Below are 19,663 nucleotides of genomic sequence, written 5' to 3'. Positions count from 1 at the left end.
AAAGTAGTTATTATTTCATCATTTCTCATTCATAAAAAAACGTAGACTTTTCCCTCGCTCTCATTCACCAAAAAAACAAAAAAAGTCACATTCTCGAGATAAGATACAGATGCCAAGGTCACCAGACACAGCAGCATCAAATGCGCGGTAACTCTTTCATACTGGTTGGTTATAACTTATATCCCGCCTCGAACTTTGGCTCAACTTTGAAGCAATGTAAGTAAACAGCGATTTGGAAGTTGCTGGGGCTGCTCTCGTAGGTACAAAACTTACCCTTTTGATCCTGGACTATAAGATGATCGCCTCCTCCTATAGGTGCAAAGTTATCTAGGGATCTGTTTGTGAGTTGCCAGGGAAATTATGTTTGAATTGCGCTGCTAAAAATCAATAGTAATCGCTGGTGGCTGGTACTTGTACACTAGTGCTTATATTTGGTTTTTAACATAATAATAATAATAATAATAATAATAATAATAATAATAATAATAATAATAATAATAATCCAACCAAAAACTTCTTTCAGTTTTTCTTCTGAATATTGAAAAAGAAACCCACAAATTCAATTTGTAACTTGTTTACTTCTAAGTATTTACATTTAGTTTTACTCCACACTCGAGTACTTTCGGCCCTTCTGTGGCCCATTCTCAAGAGATGTTGGGATGTTAGCCTGGGTCAAGGCCCAGCAGTCTTCTGGAACTTCTTCTCGTTGTGCTGTCATTTATGCGATGGCTGTTTCTGGTTTTCTTGAGAGTTGCCAATCCCCTCTTGTCGCTCTGATATCCTGAGCTGATGGTCAAATGGTTCACCCTTGTGGTAAGGGGTGGTCACCGTAAGTCTGTTGGGCAGGAAACCTAATCTCCAGGTCAGCAGGGTCAATCTTAGCTTCTTTTAATATCAAAGCTCGGCTTATGGGATGGGTCTTCTGAGGTAAAACTTTGTTTCCTTCAATTACTTTGATCTCTCTGATAAGCGCACCTTCTACTACCCTCCTGTGACTAAATTTTGTTGCTGTTTTGTATATAAGCCTACTGTTTTTGAAATCCATCCTATGGTCATTTTCCCAACAATGTCTAGCTATAGCACTCCCCTGAGAGTTAAGCTGTACTGCCCTTCTATGTTCTTGGACTCTAGTCCTTATTCCCCTACCTGATTTCCCCCACATGATCTGTCTCCACAATTATTGCAATGATTATGTATACCCCCCCGCTACATCATCTTGTATTACTGTCTTCTCCTTCCAATTTATTTTTACATACTTTGTTTTTTAAGGTATTATCAAAGGTATATACAAATTTATATTGACTTTCTTTCATTTTTGAAGTGATTTGTTTCATTTTAGGCATAAAAGGGAGGGCAACTATTTTCTTGTTTTCTTTATTCCATGTACTCTCTACATTCGCTCTGTAAAACAATTTTTCTAGCTTTGGTGAGTGCCGCTCTGAACCATTGCCGGGTATGCTAATGCATCGAAGCTTTTATCGATGTAATTTATTTCTTGCTCTATCTTGCAAGGGTCACACGTTCTCATTGCCCTAAGAAGGGCCTGAAAGTACTCGAGTGTGGAGGAGTAAAACTAAATGTAAATACTTAGAAGTAAAACAAGTTACAAATTGAATTTGTGGGTTTCTTTTTCAATATTCAGAAGAAAACTGAAAGAATTTTTGTTTGGTTTCATCATGTACCCACAGCAACATTACAACAGAAGTATATTTCAACCAATCTGTATGAAGTTCGCTGGAAACTCAAGCTGTTCATTATGCAAGAAGATATGAAACACAACTTTACAAAGCCAAAGCCATGAAAAACAAGATCTGGTTTATAAGTGAATGTTTGAAGAACAAGTGTGTCCAAAAACTATGGCAGGATTGGAAGAAGACCCTGGAGTGGAGAAGCATTCAGCAGTTTTCAAGAAGGATACATCAAGGATCAGTTGCAAGAGCTTAGGGAGAAGAAAGAAGCTGCATTTGCTGGTGTAAGGAGTACACAAAACACACTTCAAGAGACCATAAGGGGTGAGTGGTACAAAAAGTTGTTGGGCAGGTCAACAGTAGAGTAAACTTTGATACAAACTCGTAACATGGTCAACATGAAAAATAAGTTTGAGAGTTTATTTAGTAATTCGGTTTGGATAAAATTTAGCAATATGGATAATATAAAGAATATCTCAAGTAGATTATTGACTAGGGGGATGAAACAGCAGCACTAGGGCTAGGATTAAATTTTTGTGCAGGGACTACAAACAATATTAACATAGAATTCAACAGCAAGATTAACTACCTTAATGTTGAACATCACAATGATTTAGCTCCTTTTCTCAGAGGAGTGATGATAGGGAGTAATGAAAGCACAAACTTGGAGATATCTTGCCAAGAGATTTAGTATCGCTCTGAAGGGATTAAAAAGCTACAAAGATATTAGAATTATGAAAGCTGACAAAGGGGGTAGTATTGTCATCATGAATAGCTCAGAATATAGGGTTAAAATGTACAGGCTACTAGATGATGAAACTACGTATGCTAAAATAGAGAATCCCCCAACAATCCAAAAGCTTCAGAATACCTTTAATCAGAATGTGAAGAAAATAATCAGTAGACTAGGTAATGGGAAGGACATGCTATGCACTAAATTATTCTCAAAGTAAATTACCTGAACTTCATTATATATATGGCAGTCCCAAAATACACAAGGAGGGCTGCCCTCTACGCCCTATTGTTTCTAGTAGGAAATCTCCTAACAAAACTTAGCAGTGTGGCTAGCTGGAGAACTAGGAATATACTTAGGTATATTTTCAGAATCCCATATTAAACATTAGTAGATTTCATAGACAAAGTTAAGAAAAAGAATATAAAGGGACACATGGTTAGTTTTTGATGTAGTAGCATTATTCACCCCAATGTCCCCTTAGATAAAGTATTAGAATTCCTACAGACTAAACTAATGAGGGTATTTTCAATCCAGACATCGAAATAGGCGTCTCCTTCCTTGAGTTGTATCAATTGTGTGTCAGTGATACTTATTTCACGTTTGAAGGACATGTTTACAAACAGAAATATGGAGTAGCTATGGGGTCCTCATTATCACCTATACTCGCTAACATCTATATGGAATATTTCGAAACTAATCTAGTTCCTAATGTGAATGTCCCTGACTTAAAACTGCAAGGATGGTGGAGATACGTGGATGATATTTTTGCTATTCTGCAAGGGGATGGAAATAAAAATAGAAAACTTTTCTAGATGAGCTCAATAAGTTTTGATAACAATATCCAGTTCACTTTAGAGAAAAGTAACAATAATAAAACTGCCCTTTTAGACATACTCATAGAAAGAAAGAAAAGAAACAGGATATGAATTCAGCACATATAGAAAGCCACACATACAAACTCATATATTCATTTCTTCTCTTTTCATAGTCATGATATAAAAATAGGGGTTCTAACAGGTTTATTTTTTCTTAGGGCAATGAGAACGTGTGACCCTTGCAAGATAGAGCAAGAAATAAATTACATCGATAAAAGCTTCGATGCATTAGCATACCCGGAATGGTTCAGAAAAAGGGAGGGCTCACCAAAGCTAGAAAAATATTTTACAGAGCGAATGTAGAGAGTACATGGAATAAAGAAAACAAGAAAATAGTTGCCCTCCCTTTTATGCCTAAAATGAAACAAATCACTTCAAAAATGAAAGAAAGTCAATATAAATTTGTATATACCTTTGATAATACCTTAAAAAACAAAGTATGTAACAAAAATAAATTGGAAGGAGAAGACAGTAATACAGATGATGTAGCGGGGGTATACATAATCAATTGCAATAATTGTGGAGACAGATATGTGGGGAATCAGGTAGGGGAATAAGGACTAGAGTCCAAGAACATAGAAGGGCAGTACAGCTTAACTCTCAGGGAGTGCTATAGCTAGACATTGTTGGAAATGACCATAGGATGGATTTTCAAAAACAGTAGGCTTATATACAAAAGCAACAAAATTAGTCACAGGAGGGTAGTAGAAGGTGCGCTTATCAGAGAGATCAAAGTAATTGAAGGAAACAAAGGTTTTACCTCAGAAGATCCCATAAGCCGAGCTTTGATATTAAAAGAAGCTAAGATTGACCCTGCTGACCTGGAGATTAGGTTTCCTGCCCAACAGACTTACGGTGACCACACCCTTACCACAAGGGTGAATCCCATTGACCATCAGCTCAGGATATCAGAGCGACAAGAGGGGATTGGCAACTCTCAAGAAAAACCAGAACAGCCATCGCATAAATGACAGCACAACGAGAAGAAGTTCCAGAAGACTGCTGGGCCTTGACCCAGGCTAACATCCCAACATCTCTTGAGAATGGGCCACAGAAGGGCCTGAAAGTACTCGAGTGTGGAGTAAAACTAAATGTAAATACTTAGAAGTAAACAAGTTACAATTGAATTTGTGGGTTTCTTTTTCAATAATAATAATAATAATAATAATAATAATAATGGAGAAGCAAATCCACAGTTATGTAAATGCACATATATTTAAGTTTAAAAACAGCAAGGATAGCTTTCGGGAATCTGACGATTTTTTTTAATAATATAATAATAATAAGTCTTATTGACAGTTAAATCAGCTGATGCAGCAATATCTTTCAATAAGACTTGTTTGAAAGTGCTCCTTCCAAAATAATAATAATAATAATATAATAATAATAATAATAAAATAATAATAATAATAATAATAATAATAATAATTAATAATAATAATAATTTCAGAAAGCTTTCTGCTTTATAAATTTTGAATAACAAAATCAAGACATACTACTTACGATGTACTTTCCATATTATTATTATTATTATTATTTCGGAAGGAGACCCTCTCGTAGACATGTTTTGTTAAAAAGATGCTGCTGCTACTCTATCTTTCTGATGACGGCTTTCTCGTTGTTGCTTAGACTGGCGAGCAACGCCACCAAAGGGCATGGTAAAATTCGGTTGAGTAATTTGATTTATTATTACTTATACAATTCTCTCTCTCTCTCTCTCTCTAACGCGACGTTTCCTCCTGATCGACAGGACATTATCAAGCGATAACTGCTGAGGGACTGAATTCCAGTGGTTGTTGTTGTTGTTTTTGATTTAGCTGACCTTGTGTCAGCACGGGCTCTTGCTCACAGAGCAGCCCGTAAGTTCCAGTGTTGTTGTTGTTTAAGATTAAGCTGGCCTTGTGCCAGCACGGGCTCTTGCTCACAGAGCAGCCCGTAATTCCAGTGGTTGTTGTTGTTGTTTAGGATTAAGCTGGCTTTATGCCAGCACGGGCTCTTGCTCATAGAGCAGCCCGTAGGTCATTTGAATTTTTTGGATGTAAGGTGATTTTTAAGGATATGAGGTGAGCCTTTATTTATGATTCTATGGGTTATGCATGTGAGATGGTATGATTTGAAAAAGGAAAGGAAAAGGTGAACAGGCAAGGTTACAAACCCCTTTAAACCCTAAGGTACCCATTAGTAGAAGATAAAGATCGATAGTAGCGAGTCCTGGCGAGTCGGAGATAGCCAGTAATGAGCACGATCGTTAGTAATAGAGATTTCGGCGAGAGAAAAACGAAATATTATAAGTTCTAGAGAAAGCAAAACAAAAGTAAACAACAGCTTAAGCGGTAGTTAGAGTGACAGTTGAAATATTCGGTCGTTAGACGGTTAGGCGGGCCGGGGGGGGGGGGGGGGGGGAAAAACGGATGGGAAAAAGGAGGATTGTTTAGTAAAAGAAAAGAAAAGCAGTTAATGCTACAAACAGCACTTTTCACGAAGGGAGGTCATCTGGGAGACTGCTCTCTAGGTCCAACAGAACGTGGACGAGCTCAGAGAAACAGTTTGATGATCGTTCTATAGCTCAATAATATATGCTGTTCAGGAGTCCTGAAACGAAATTCTGATTGGAGGAAGTCATCTGGAAGGGAGATCTCAAAATTGAGGGCTTCTTCGAAGATCTCTCCAAAAAGTCGTTCATTAAGTAGCGATTATCGGCGAGAGCTCTATTTAAGAAGTCACTGAATTCATCAATGGTCATCAGGAGCTTGTGAATTCCTTGTTCTCCTACGAACCGGAATTCACTTCCAGAGGCGACTGATCTGAGTTTCGGTTTGCAGGTCTGGATTTCCATGTCTTGCTTAACTGGAACTCCTCTGTTTGTGTTCCAGCTTCGGCATACAAAGTGGGAGCTTCTGTAATTGTCTCGACCTGCATATCTTCACTGGTTGTTCTGGTTTTCTGTCTGAGTTCCGCTTCAATACGAGCAGGAGTCGACGTCGTCGGTGGTGCGAAGGCTGGGGGAGTACCTGAGGGGTTGGGGGGATTGACTGAGGGGTTGAGGGAATAACCTTAGGGGTCGGGGGGGGTTGGAAGGGGTTTTGGGAATTGGAGGTTGTAGGGAAGGAAAGGTTGAGGGTTTTTGGGATAGTGACGAGGTTTGGGGTGTTCTGCAGGGGAAGGTATAAATAGCTTGTGTGGAGGTTGTCGATTAGTTCGTGGATCAATACGAGGTTCAAATGGTGGTCGTCTTGAGGGCGATGGTTGTCGTTCTCGAGGTCTTGCTGGCGGTGGGGAAATGCCCTTCATCCTCCAGATTTTTTCCAGTCTGACAGGGCACCCCTTGAACCATGCATGATGAGACTGATGGCAATTTTGGGCATCGGGCAACGGTGTGGCCTTTTGCTTTGAATTTGTTGAGGCAAACGTCGGTCTCATGCTTTTGGCTGCAGATTCCGCAGACATGCTGGGCCGTGCACTCCTCCTGTGATGCCCAAACCTCTGGCACTTGAAACACCTGAGAGGTTCGGGGATAAAAGCTTCGGTCTTGTAGTTTCCGAGGATCCCAAGGCTGATGAAGTCTGGAATTTTGCCTCTAAACGTAGCTTCGACTTTTTGAGTTTCTTCTTCAGTACCATCTCTGTTTTTCACTTTGCAACGTGAAGCAGTCAATATGCCTGGTACTTCGAGAATCCGTTCATAGTGACATATTTAGGGACTTTGCAAATCATTGCTTTTGATGACTTCTCAGCAGGGTCCAAAAGGAGGCATAGAGGATCGTTCTTCAGGAGGTCTGCCGACTGTTGGTCCTTCGGGTAATAATGAATTCCCCTTTCAGATTCGGTCGGGCTTGGAGTTGTTGTTGTTGTTTAAGATTAAGCTGGCCTTGTGCCAGCACGGGCTCTTGCTCACAGAGCAGCCCGTAAAACTTGGAGTTGTGCTTTAGGGTATTTTTATAGTGGTGTTGCGAGCTCTTGAGTACGGTCAGAGCACCTCTCCGGCAGGTCTGGGTTTTCATTGGTTCCCGGGAAAGTGACTCATACGGCTGGCGTTGACGAGTCTTGCAGACCTTCTCAGGTGGGGGGTATCACAGGGAGCCTTCAGCAGTTATCGCTTGATAATGTCCTGTCGATCAGGAGGAAACTTCGCGTTAGAGAGAGAGAGAGAGAGAGAGAGAGAGAGAGAGAGAGAGAGAGAGAGAATTGTATAAGTAATAATAAATCAAATGACTCAACCGAATTTTACCATGCCCTTTGGTGCGTTGCTCGCCAGTCTAAGCAACAACGAGAAAGCCGTCATCGGAAAGATAGAGAAGACTCTTTACAAGATTAATAGTGCTAAAGCAGCAGTCATTTTTAACAAAATATTATTATTATTATTATTATTATTATTATTATTATTATTATTATTATTATTATTATTATTATTATTATTATTATTATTATTATTATTACCAACATTCCAACTACAACTGCTACAGATTCTTCAGTCATCATATGATATTTCATAAATATTCTAGTCACATATATGCATCTTTTTTCATCTCAAATAGCAAATAGGTTCCTTAAGACAGGTTAGCTAAAAGTCTGGGAAGAATACACTAAGAAAGAGACAGGCCTCTCTCACACTAGTCACGTCCCTTCGTTCAGTCCCTTCTTCCTTTGTCTTCCTGACTTTGCTCCCCTATTCCATCTACGTGGGTAACAAGACAAGGAGCCTGCTTAGGCCTTGCATCGTAGATGTACGTTTGAATTCAGAGCTAAAAGCCCTCAGGGTGGATAGGAATACTCGATTTATATTTGAGATTTCCAAGTAGGAAAACGATATCCTTTCTTCGACGTAGTCATGATGTTCGCCATCTTTTCTTGCACTTTTTACTTCTCTCTCTCTCTCTCTCTCTCTCTCTCTCTCTCTCTCTCTCTCTCTCTCTCTCTCTCAATGATGATATGTAATACATTTTTTGAAGACTAACTTGTACAAATTTCACTAATCTTATTATGGAAAAATGTTGTTCCTTGGTGGCGAAGGAACCAGATTACTTACGTCCCATAAAACATGATTCATGAGTCCAAACTTACGGTGATTAATTCGGCAATCTTTCCTGCACGATTATCCTTCTAAGCTCAAACTTCATGGACGTGCTTCCAGATTTCCCCCTTTTGTGCTTCCCCAACCAAATCATTCAGTCTTTGAGGAGTTCGCAAATTGTTTGCAATTCGGAATTCTTTGGTTCCCATGGCAACGGGCATCGCTACCCCTCTGGAGAACTGGCTGATTTTTATGAATTTTTTTCCTGAACGTCATGGAAATAGACCTAGATTCAACATATTTTCAGTCAATTCATTTCCAAGGAAAAACAAGACATCAGAAATGTCTTATGGCAGTTTCAGTTCGTTTTCTTTATATTAATTTGCAAATGATTTGAAGAATCTATATATAAACAATATGACAGTGGTCGGAACAACGAGGAATAATAATAATATAAAAATATGACAAGTGCGTCAGAACAACGTGGAATAATAATAATAATAATAATAACTAATAATAATAATAAATAATAATAATAATAATAATAAGTAATAATAATAAAATAAATAATAATAATAAATAATAATAATAAGAAGAAGCAAGCTACAGGTCACATTCAAGTGACACACATATTTAATACGAAAGCACAAGGACCTCTTGACTTTTCGACTCCCTCTAGGTTTTTGTTTGTGAGCATGTACGCGCGCGCCCGTATTTGTGTGGGTTGGTGGGTTGGGGGGGAGGGGGGGAGAAGCTAGAGTCCATTTCTTTTGACACGAACGTCATTGTCGGCTTGATAACTGTACGTATTTTGTACCGTACTTTACCTTATTTCTATTATTGTGTTCCGTATCCAATTCACCATATTCAGTGCATTTCGTTCTTAATTACTAAATACATTAAGCTATTTACTTTCACGTGTTCCTTCCTAAGGAACCCACTTGTTTTTCATCATTGTTGTCAGGGCTCGTGTAGTCCTTCATTTGCTTGCTTGTCATTGTTTTGTTTCCATATGATTGCTAGTCATTGTTTTGTTTCCCATAAACCTTTAACCAGACTTCCGTCTCCTCTGTACTGCTAGTGTGCGGTACATTGCAATCCTCAAATGTATGTAAACTTTGAACGACCCATAATCCCAAGGTACATGACTTACGTTACCAGGTCAAAGAGACGGGGATTCAGAAAGGGTCCTTCGGGATGCTCAGCTCTCATGGACCGAAACGGAAAAATAAAACAAAAAGAAAATTCGTTTCTATTCCCTCAAACGTATTTTGGGCATTTCGTTCTTACTTTTCCGTTGGAGCATTTTTTTTCTCTGTCTTGTGGTATGGAATTATATCCTTTGTTTTCTTTAGGGAAGGAAAATGTAACACATTTTGTGAGGTTTAATGTACGATAGGTATTCGGAATTTATGTAATGTTTGAATTTCTCGACCTTTCTTTAATCCTTAATGTTTGTTATTCAAGAGAAACATTATTGTTATTATTGTTAGTGGGAGAGGTAGGATGAAAACCCATTGTAAACCATCTTAGGGATCTCCACTATAACCCTGGCAAGTTTCATGCCCATCGGACCAGCCGTTTGGCCGTGATTGAATGACAGACGGACGGACGGACACACATAACGCCCATTATAGTAAAAAGATTATTCTGAAAATAAACACCTATTCATATGGAATCCCAAATACATATGACTGGAACTTGAGATATGAAACTACTATTTTACGATCGTTGCTAGAGATCAAATGAGCATGTCGCCCACACACCTCTCTCTCTCTCTCTCTCTCTCTCTCTCTCTCTCTCTCTCTCTCTCTCTCTCTCTCTCTCTCTCTCATATATATACACACTTCCCTACTGGGAGCGTCAAAACCAATTAATTCTTCCATAAACAGTGGCGCCTGGATTTGCTCTCTCTCTCTCTCTCTCTCTCTCTCTCTCTCTCTCTCTCTCTCTCTCTCTCTCGTAGAATGGAAAGAACGAATAGGAGACTGTGGTTGTACTTATACATATAAAAAAGAGAGTAATAGTAGTGCAGAAGATAAGAGGCAATTTGAAAAGCTATTAGATATGCTACTAGAATACAACATTCAACAAATAAATCACCTGCCAACAAGAAAGGAAAATACTTTAGACCTAGTATTTGTGAACGAGATGAATTATGTTAAAGAAATAATAGTTTATAATGCGAGTATTTCAGATCATAATGTCATAGAATTAACAGGTTCATTCCAAAGCAAGTGAAAATAGAGATAAGCAAGAAATGAAAAGTGGGAAGGATATGGAAAATACAACTTCTACAGTAAAAATATAAAATGGTCAGAAATTAATGAAGAATTAAACAAAGATTGGGATAACATTTTCGTAAGTGATGACATAAGGGTAAATACGGAGATATTATATAAAATATTGGAGAAAATAGTGGATAAATATATACCGAAGAAGAAAAGTAAACATCATTCATGCATACCAAGAGACAGAAAGATCTTGTTCCAGAAAATCAGAAAGTGGAAAAAAGGTCTTGCAAAACAGAAAAAATGCGTGGAAAGTTATAGAACTAAAAAGTAAGATAGAAAATGCAGAACAAAAAAGAATTATACAATCAAAAGAAAATGAAAAACGGGACTTGGAAGAAAAAACACTATTAAATATCAAGCAAAACCCCAAACTATTATACTCATATGCGAAGAAGATGAATAAAAGAAGAATAGAAATAGGCCCTCTGAGAATTGAAGGGAGATTAACGAATGAAAAAAGAAAAAAAGGAAATTTGCAACATACTGGCAAAAGAACGATATAAGAGAGAATTCACCCCTAGAATAGATAATGAAGATAATGATATAGAAGTAAGGGACGAAAATAGTGAATATTTAGCTGACATAGAAATTAATGAAGCTGATATTGTGCAGGCAATTATGAAATTAAAAATGGAGCTGCTGCAGGGCCGGATGGAGTCCCTGCTATTTTGTTAAAGAAAGTAGTTCATTCTATCGCAAAGCCACTTGCAATATTATTAAGACAAAGTTGGTAGATACAGGCAAGATTTATGATGAGCACAAATTAGCATATATCACCCTACTTTCAAAAGTGGATCAGACTAGAGGCAAGTAATTATAGGCCTGTGAGTCTAACATCACATATTATGAAAGTGTATGAAAGGGTAATGAAGAAAAATATTATGAAACATTTAATAAAAAATAATTGTTTAATATAGGACAACACGGTTTCGTACCCGGAAAAAGTACACAAACCCAACTGTTAGTCCACCGTGAGAACATATTCAAAAATATGAAAAGCGGAAATGAAACAGATGTGGTTTATCTAGACTTTGCAAAAGCTTTTGACAAAGTAGACCATAATATATTAGCAAAGAAAATTAGAAAACACAATATCAGTAGATAAAGTAGGAAGATGGTTAAAAGAATTTTTACACAACAGAAACAGATAGTTATTGCAAACGATGAGAAATCGGATGAAACCAAGGTAATTATCCGGTGTGCCACAAGGTACGGTGCTAGCTGCAATATTGTTTGTTATTATGATTGAAGGCATAGACAGTAATGTTAAGGATTCGGTAGTGAGTAGTTTCGCTGATGACACAAGAATAAGTAGAGAAATTACTTGTGATGAAGATAGGAACGCTCTACAAAGAGACCTTAACAAAGTATATGATTGGGCAGAGGTAAATAAAGGTAGGATGGTATTTAACTCTGATAAATTTGAATCAATAAATTATGGAGACAGAGAAGGAAAGCTATATGCATATAGGGGACCTAATAATGAGACAATCACAAATAAGGAAGCAGTTAAAGACCTTGGTGTGATGATGAATAGGAACATGTTATGCAATGATCAAATAGCCATTCTGTTGGCAAAATTTAAAGCAAAAATGGGAATGTTGTTACGGCACTTCAAAACAAGAAAAGCTGAACACATGATTATGCTTTATAAAACATATGTTCGTAGTCCACTTGAATATTGCAATATGATATGGTACCCACACTATCAAAAGGATATTGCACAAATAGAGAGTGTACAAAGGTCCTTTACAGCTAGAATAGAAGAAGTTAAGGACCTAGACTACTGGGAAAGACTACAATCCTTAAAATTATATAGTCTAGAAAGGAGAAGAGAACGCTACATGATAATTCAGGCATGGAAACAGATAGAAGGAATAACAGAAAATATCATGGAACTAAAAATATCAGAAAGAGCAAGCAGAGGTAGATTAATAGTGCCCAAAACTATACCAGGAAAAATAAGGAAAGCACACAGAACATTAATCCACTACGCACCAGCATCGATAATGCAGCGTCTATTCAATGCGTTGCCAGCTCATCTGAGGAATATATCAGGAGTGAGCGTAGATGTAAGAATAAGCTCGACAAATATCTAAACTGCATCCCAGACCATCCAAGATTGGAAGATGCAAAATATACCGGAAGATGTACTAGCAACTCTCTGGTAGACATTAGAGGCGCCTCACACTGAGGGACCTGGGGCAACCCGAACGAACTGTAAGGTCTGTAAGGTAAGGTAAGGTCTCTCATATACATACATGCAAACTCCATCAACATGAAAGTTTTCATACCTTGTTAGGGCGCCTGAAGTTTCTCTGAAGTTGAAGTTAGTTAGGCGACGCAGAGGTTGTGTTTCATGGAAACAGGACACTCGCAATCTCATTTGATCCCTTTCGTCTGTAGCTGATGATTCTGCCAGGATAATAATTAAGACTTATGTGGATTCGCGGAAGCCGGGTGATTTAAATACCTTTTGATATTCTCGTCCATATTTTCCAGCGTCTTGTATTCCCGTTTTCTTTGTCCGTTTTCTGCGAGGGTGAAAACATGGGAATATCAGAACTATGTAAAACCTGAATCATTCCATTATTTTATTTATTCATGGACTTCTTTTCCTCTAGCTCCGCGTGCTGAATCTCTTGCCTCGTGTTGTTGATAGTGGCTATTCCAATACTTCTTTAATGAGCTGGCAAGTTTTCTTGTACTACATTATTTTTCTGACTGTGCATGCTCCTTAAGCCTTACTAAGTGTCTGGTTACCCTCAGTTAAGACTCTACATAAAAATGCAGCCAGTTAGATTGGCTGTTTGTACATATTATTAGTGATAAAGAGATTTATTAGACAACGTTCTCTTTTCTTTTCATAATTCCCTGTTGATTTATGAATCCCTTTGCCTGTTCTAGATTTATTTCTATTAGTTGAGAGGAATAAGTAGCTATATTAGACTAAATCTTTTAGCCCAGTCACGTGGAATTTCGTGAGATATAAAGTCTGAATATTCTTTAGTAATTATCTATTTATTCCCAATAGTAATTTAGCAATTTCATTACCTCTTAATTATTAGTATTAAAATCGTAACTACAACGTAACTGATTATAAATATTGCTACAGAGAAATGAAAACAAGTCTTCTAATCATTTTATTCTAATTTTTTCATTTTATTCTGAAAAATTATTTCTCAATACTGTATCAACGCTAAGCTCCTCAAAAGGCTTATCTCAGCTGATCAAAGATAAAGGCAATAATTCTGCATGGTTTTATCTATCCTTTAGGAGCATAATTTTATGCAAAAGCAATAAATTATATATCAACTGAAAGGGAATTCAATCAGCTATCTCACGAAAAAGGAAATTCATTTTCATCGCTGTTTTAGGAAAGGTTTTTTCTAATGAATATATTGGCTAATTTCAGATCAGCCTTTTTGGCTTTCATGTGCAAACTTCTTAGAACATATTATGTTATAATGAGACAATTTAGTCTTTAAGTGTAACAATTATGAATGCTAATAATGGCCAATATAAAGTTAACTAATACTACTTTCTATTATACTATAATTACCAAGTAAAAACAAAAAATACTATATAATGTAATCTCAAACGAGAAGACTATATAAAAAATTACAAAGAAATCGTGAAACCAAAACGCTACTATTGGCCACGTCAAATTTAGCTATTAATTATATCATCAATTAAAAAAAAATATATTTTTCCTCTATTCAAATTCTTCACTTAGTGTCACACCATCCACATTAGTTATTCTCATTTATATCCTGTGCGCCTCAGGGGCGTGGTCGGTATGGTGCTGGCGTGCCACTTCGGTGGCCGTGAGTTCGATGTTCGGGCATTCCATTGCGGGGTGAAAGATGTGTATTTCTGGTGATAGAAGTTCACTCTCGACGTCGATCGGAAGTCACGTAAAGCCGTTGGTCCCGTTGCTGAATAACCATAAAGGTTGTTTATCTATAACTGAAATGTTCTTACCATTGTTATTGTCTCCGTCTCCTGAGAAGAAGGTTGAGAAATACTATAATCTGTTTTTTTCCATTTGTCCATCAGCCTGTGGTGTTTTCGCATGGTAACACTGCTTCCCGGGCTTGAAATAGTTACGCTATGTGTAAGTTTTAGGTAAATAAAAGGATATCTGGGTGTACATTTGCAACTGAAAAGCATTTCAATAATTTACTGTATGCGAATTACACCGTTAATATTCGAAATAGGATATTGTTATTATTGCTGAATGTAAGCTGAATGTGACAATCTAAAGCCCGGGACGCAGTGTTACCATACACAAACACCACAGGCGGTTGGACAGATGAAAAAATACCGAGTATAGATAGCAACTGCTTTCTCCCGTTTATTAGTTTTCCGGTTCCTTTGGTCTTATTTCATGGACGTTCTTATTGGAGCGGATAAGTCTTTAATGGAAGTTGACGTGAACCATAGCTGGTGGCTAAAGGCCACCTTGATTAATCCTGTTTTCCAGTCCTTTCCAGACCTGGAATTCTCGTCTTTTTCTTGATTAAACTGTTGACATTTTTCGGGGAATTCTGTTCTCATTTGAGAGAACACCAACCAATGGGAAAATGAAGTGTTCTCTTGTTCAATAGCATATTTTTCTTCATTTTGTGACATATTTGTTTCTTTCCTAATTTTTGCCTTTTCTTTTTTTTCTTTTTTTTTGAGATGTCATTTGTTAAATCATTATCATTTTTCTAACCTAGTATCGACCAGCTACTGATAATTAATTTCCTCCTTACACTAATGGAGAGAGAGAGAGAGAGAGAGAGAGAGAGAGAGATTTGCCTGAGATTGCGCACCATAGGGGTCATCGCCGCAGTAAGCAGACTCAGTCCATTCATCAAGAATATTAAAACTCCTCGTAGACCCAAATATATAAATCTTACAGCGAGCAGCAATCCATTCATCCTTTGCCGTGTTGAAAACCTCGGCCATACCCACTTTTAAGTCTCTCTCATTGCCTTTCTCCTTTTCTAACATTACTGAGACCTTATAAAAATTATTACTCTCATATGTCACCTTTTTTACTTAGCTATAAGAAAGGGCAATTGTGCTTTGCAGCTATTTTTAGGGTTCATTTAATGTAGATACCCGTATACAGCTATCTTTAGGAGGCATTTCCTCTACGATACCTGTATACAACTATCTTTAGTAGCCTTTTCCTTCTCGAATCGTGCATTATACTTTCCCTAAATAGCAACTCAATAGTATTTTCTCAACAGTAACCTGGAATCATACGCCTCAGAGACCGTCGCATTCCTTATCCTTTTGACCCACAAAATTAGATTGTTGCCAGTCACGGCGGTAACCATTTCCTTTGTAACAGTAACCTTTGTTATTTAGTTACCATTTGTAGTAATGGTATACGAAGTATCTTATGTAACAAGTACTTGTATTGCTGACATCATCGACGAAGTGGAAAAGGGTGTACTTTTGCCTGTTCCAGTCTCTCTCTCTCACTCTCTCTCTCTCTCTCTCTCTCTGTCTCTCTGTCAACGTAAGAATATCTCGAGATACATTCATTAGATAACCTGTCATAATTAATCAATTTTGACAGATGAACAGCGGAGAATTGATTATTTGTTAGTGCGGATATTAATGAAAATAGTAAAAAAAATATATAATTTTTCATTTGTTGAAAAGTTCATATATTTCTATAGGAAAGATTGTATAGAGAGAAAAATTAGGCAATGGACGATACCCGTACTTGTTAGCGAGTAAATCGACCTTTCAGGCACTGAAATAGAACAAAAATGAATAGAAATACTCTTTTCAAAGCAAGAGAATGAACAGAGATTATACTACAATAAAAACTGCTGAATCATGCTGCCAAATAAGAGAGTGCCCCATTAAGTTCACTAGGTCACATGTGTTTGTAAAGCGACTTGTACCACATTCATAGTTTTTTTATTTACTACTGCAGGTTTTTTTTTTTTTTTTTTTGCTCTGGTTACTGAACAGAATTTTTAATATGCGTTTTTTTAAAATTCAGAATTAGATGCGAAATGCTGGAGTAAACACGGACAGTTTTTGGTCGTGTCCCTTTAACAGTAATGTTTCTCGTCGTAGCTTGGTACCTGAATAATACTTTTGTTAAAATTATTCATTCTCATGGACATTAGTAGCTTATTTAAATAACAAAAATTCTTAATTAGTTCATTCTCATAGACATCAATGAACATTAACAGGAAATCCTGCATTTTCTTTGCAGCAAAACTTACGAACTCGGTGAAAATGTTGAGATTTTTACAGTAAATATTAGAATTCAAACATTACCTACAACCACAAAAATGTGGAATATTACAAAGATAAATTGTTACTTAACCTCTTCATTTGTCGATCATTTTCTGTTACACAAAAGAATTAGACGTTTGAAAATGCTCATAAAAACCGGACACGCAGTAAATAATGAGGAGTAAGTTTTGACTTACTATTAGTACATTTTGCATAGATTTTATTGCTTAAAATAGTACTAGTGGCTTCTCTGTTATAGTTGTTTATGCATTGAAAAGTAATAATAGCGCATTCAAAGAAAGTTTTACAAACTGGTAATTTAGAAACTAATCAAAACAAATAAAACTGAAGAAAATAATCAATATCTTTCCTCAGCGAATCCAAACCTAATTGATTACGATAAGACTTTACGAGCCATAGGAAAAATAATAACGTAGACAGTTCTAATTCGTTCATTGATTATTGATATTGTGTTGACAATACTCGTCATTAAAGTTATTCATTTATTTAACTGAAGTGTCGTTGACAATTGGTATCGTAATGAGCCAGATAATTCTGTCTGTGTTTATACGCATAACTTTGTCTCAGGTTCGACGAGTTTACTCTCTCTCTCTCTCTCTCTCTCTCGATTAATATTATACACACACACACACATATATATATATATATATATATATATATATATATATATATATATATATATATATATATATATATATATATGTGTGTGTGTGTGTGTGTGTGTGTGTGTATTTGTATATATAGATATAGAGGATATATATATATATATATATATATATATATATATATCATATATATACATGTATATTACTCTCCTTTCCTCTTGAACTAATTCAAAAATCAAACCGAAAAGAAAAACTTTTTTGCACAAATTCATTTCATTATTTTACCATCATCGGCAATTCAGAATTAAAATCAAATCTCAAAAATTAATAGAGAGAGAGAGAGAGAGAGAGAGAGAGAGAGAGAGAGAGAGAGAGAGAGAGAGAGAGAGTATGTGTTCTAGGACAGATTGGTGACGTCATAATGATTTCCCATGCATCCTTTTTAAAAGATTTTTCTGTATTTTAACATCAAGAAGTCACAAACGATCTTCTGAAATAGGGTGCGATTCCTCTTTCGTATGTATTCATATAGATAGTTATATATACAACATAAATGGTTCAACAAAAATGGCCGCTTTCTTTGTATGAGAAAAAAAGATGCAGGAAAGAAATAAAGACAACTAGCATCCATTGGACGTTTCCAATAATAAGCCCACTAGCCTAACAACGGACATTTTCCAAAACCTTATTGTAATGGAATTCTTTCGTCTGTCTTTTGGGAAGACGTTGTTTGGAGTTTGCATTGATCCACAACCACTGAGCCTATTAAACAGTAGCTATCGGTGTCTCTTAGTTTGAAAACATTCGTATAACAAAGCAAATGTGGATTTTCAATAATTTTATGCAGTCAAGGTCCGTATATCACTCATCCTCTCAGATAATTTTATTAGCAAAAGCGTCAATATTATTATCATCATTATTATTACTAATCTAGTTGTATGTCGCAGTCATTAAATGTAAGCATTAGACAAACAAATAGGAAGGTATTTAACTTATTAAAACTTTAAAGAGGAATCTTGAACTTTGCTTTAATAATTCACCCTGCTTTAGCAAGCCATTGAATAATTATGAAGTACAATGACAATATATACCTTTCGCGAAGTGGACTCAACCAACTGAATTAATTTACAGTGAATTTATGCTCTAATTCATTATTAGCACCATGATTCTCTCTCTCTCTCTCTCTCTCTCTCTCTCTCTCTCTCTCTCTCTCAGCAGACTCTTTATGAATTACGAGAACTAGTAGACTCAACCAACTGAATTAATATGTTATGAATTTATTCGATAATCCAGCATTACCACTTCCATTCCCCCTGGCCTCTCTCTCTCTCTCTCTCTCTCTCTCTCTCTCTCTCTCTCTCTCTCACTCTTTCCCTCAGCAGACTTCAGTACATTTGCATTAGCCCAATCTGCAACCTCTCGGGTATTTGTTGAAAGCCCAAGCTGAGATTTCATGCATTATCCAAATAATTCCATTAATGCACAGCTTCCCGATTGGCGTTGATGCGTCTCTCAGTCTAGCCTGTCATCTTGACATTTCTCATTCTAGCCTGTCATCTTGACGTCTCTCAGTCTAGCCTGTCATCTTGACGTCTCTCAGTCTAGCCTGTCATCTTGACGTCTCTCAGTCTAGCCTGTCATCTTGACGTCTCTCAGTCTAGCCTGTCATCTTGACGTCTCTCAGTCTAGCCTGTCATCTTGACATTTCTCAGTCTAGCCTGTCTTCTTGACCTTTCTCAGTCTAGCCTGTCTTCTTGACCTTTCTCAGTCTAGCCTGTCATCTTGACGTCTCTCAGTCTAGCCTGTCATCTTGACATTTCTCAGTCTAGCCTGTCTTCTTGACCTTTCTCAGTCTAGCCTGTCATCTTGACGTCTCTCAGTCTAGCCTGTCATCTTGACATTTCTCAGTCTAGCCTGTCATCTTGACGTCTCTCAGTCTAGCCTGTCTTCTTGACCTTTCTCAGTTTAGCCTGTCATCTTGACGTCTCTCAGTCTAGCCTGTCATCTTGACATTTCTCAGTCTAGCCTGTCTTCTTGACCTTTCTCAGTCTAGCCTGTCATCTTGACGTCTCTCAGCCAAGCCTGTCATCTGGAAGTCTCTCAGTCTAGCAGATGTTTGTCAGTCTAGTCTGTCTTGACGTTTCTAGTCTAGCCTGTCATCTTGCAAGCGTCATTTCTG

Source organism: Macrobrachium nipponense, chromosome 32 (genome assembly GCF_015104395.2).
Source record: "Macrobrachium nipponense isolate FS-2020 chromosome 32, ASM1510439v2, whole genome shotgun sequence".
NCBI lineage: Eukaryota > Metazoa > Arthropoda > Malacostraca > Decapoda > Palaemonidae > Macrobrachium > Macrobrachium nipponense.
This window is presented reverse-complemented; position numbering follows the sequence as displayed.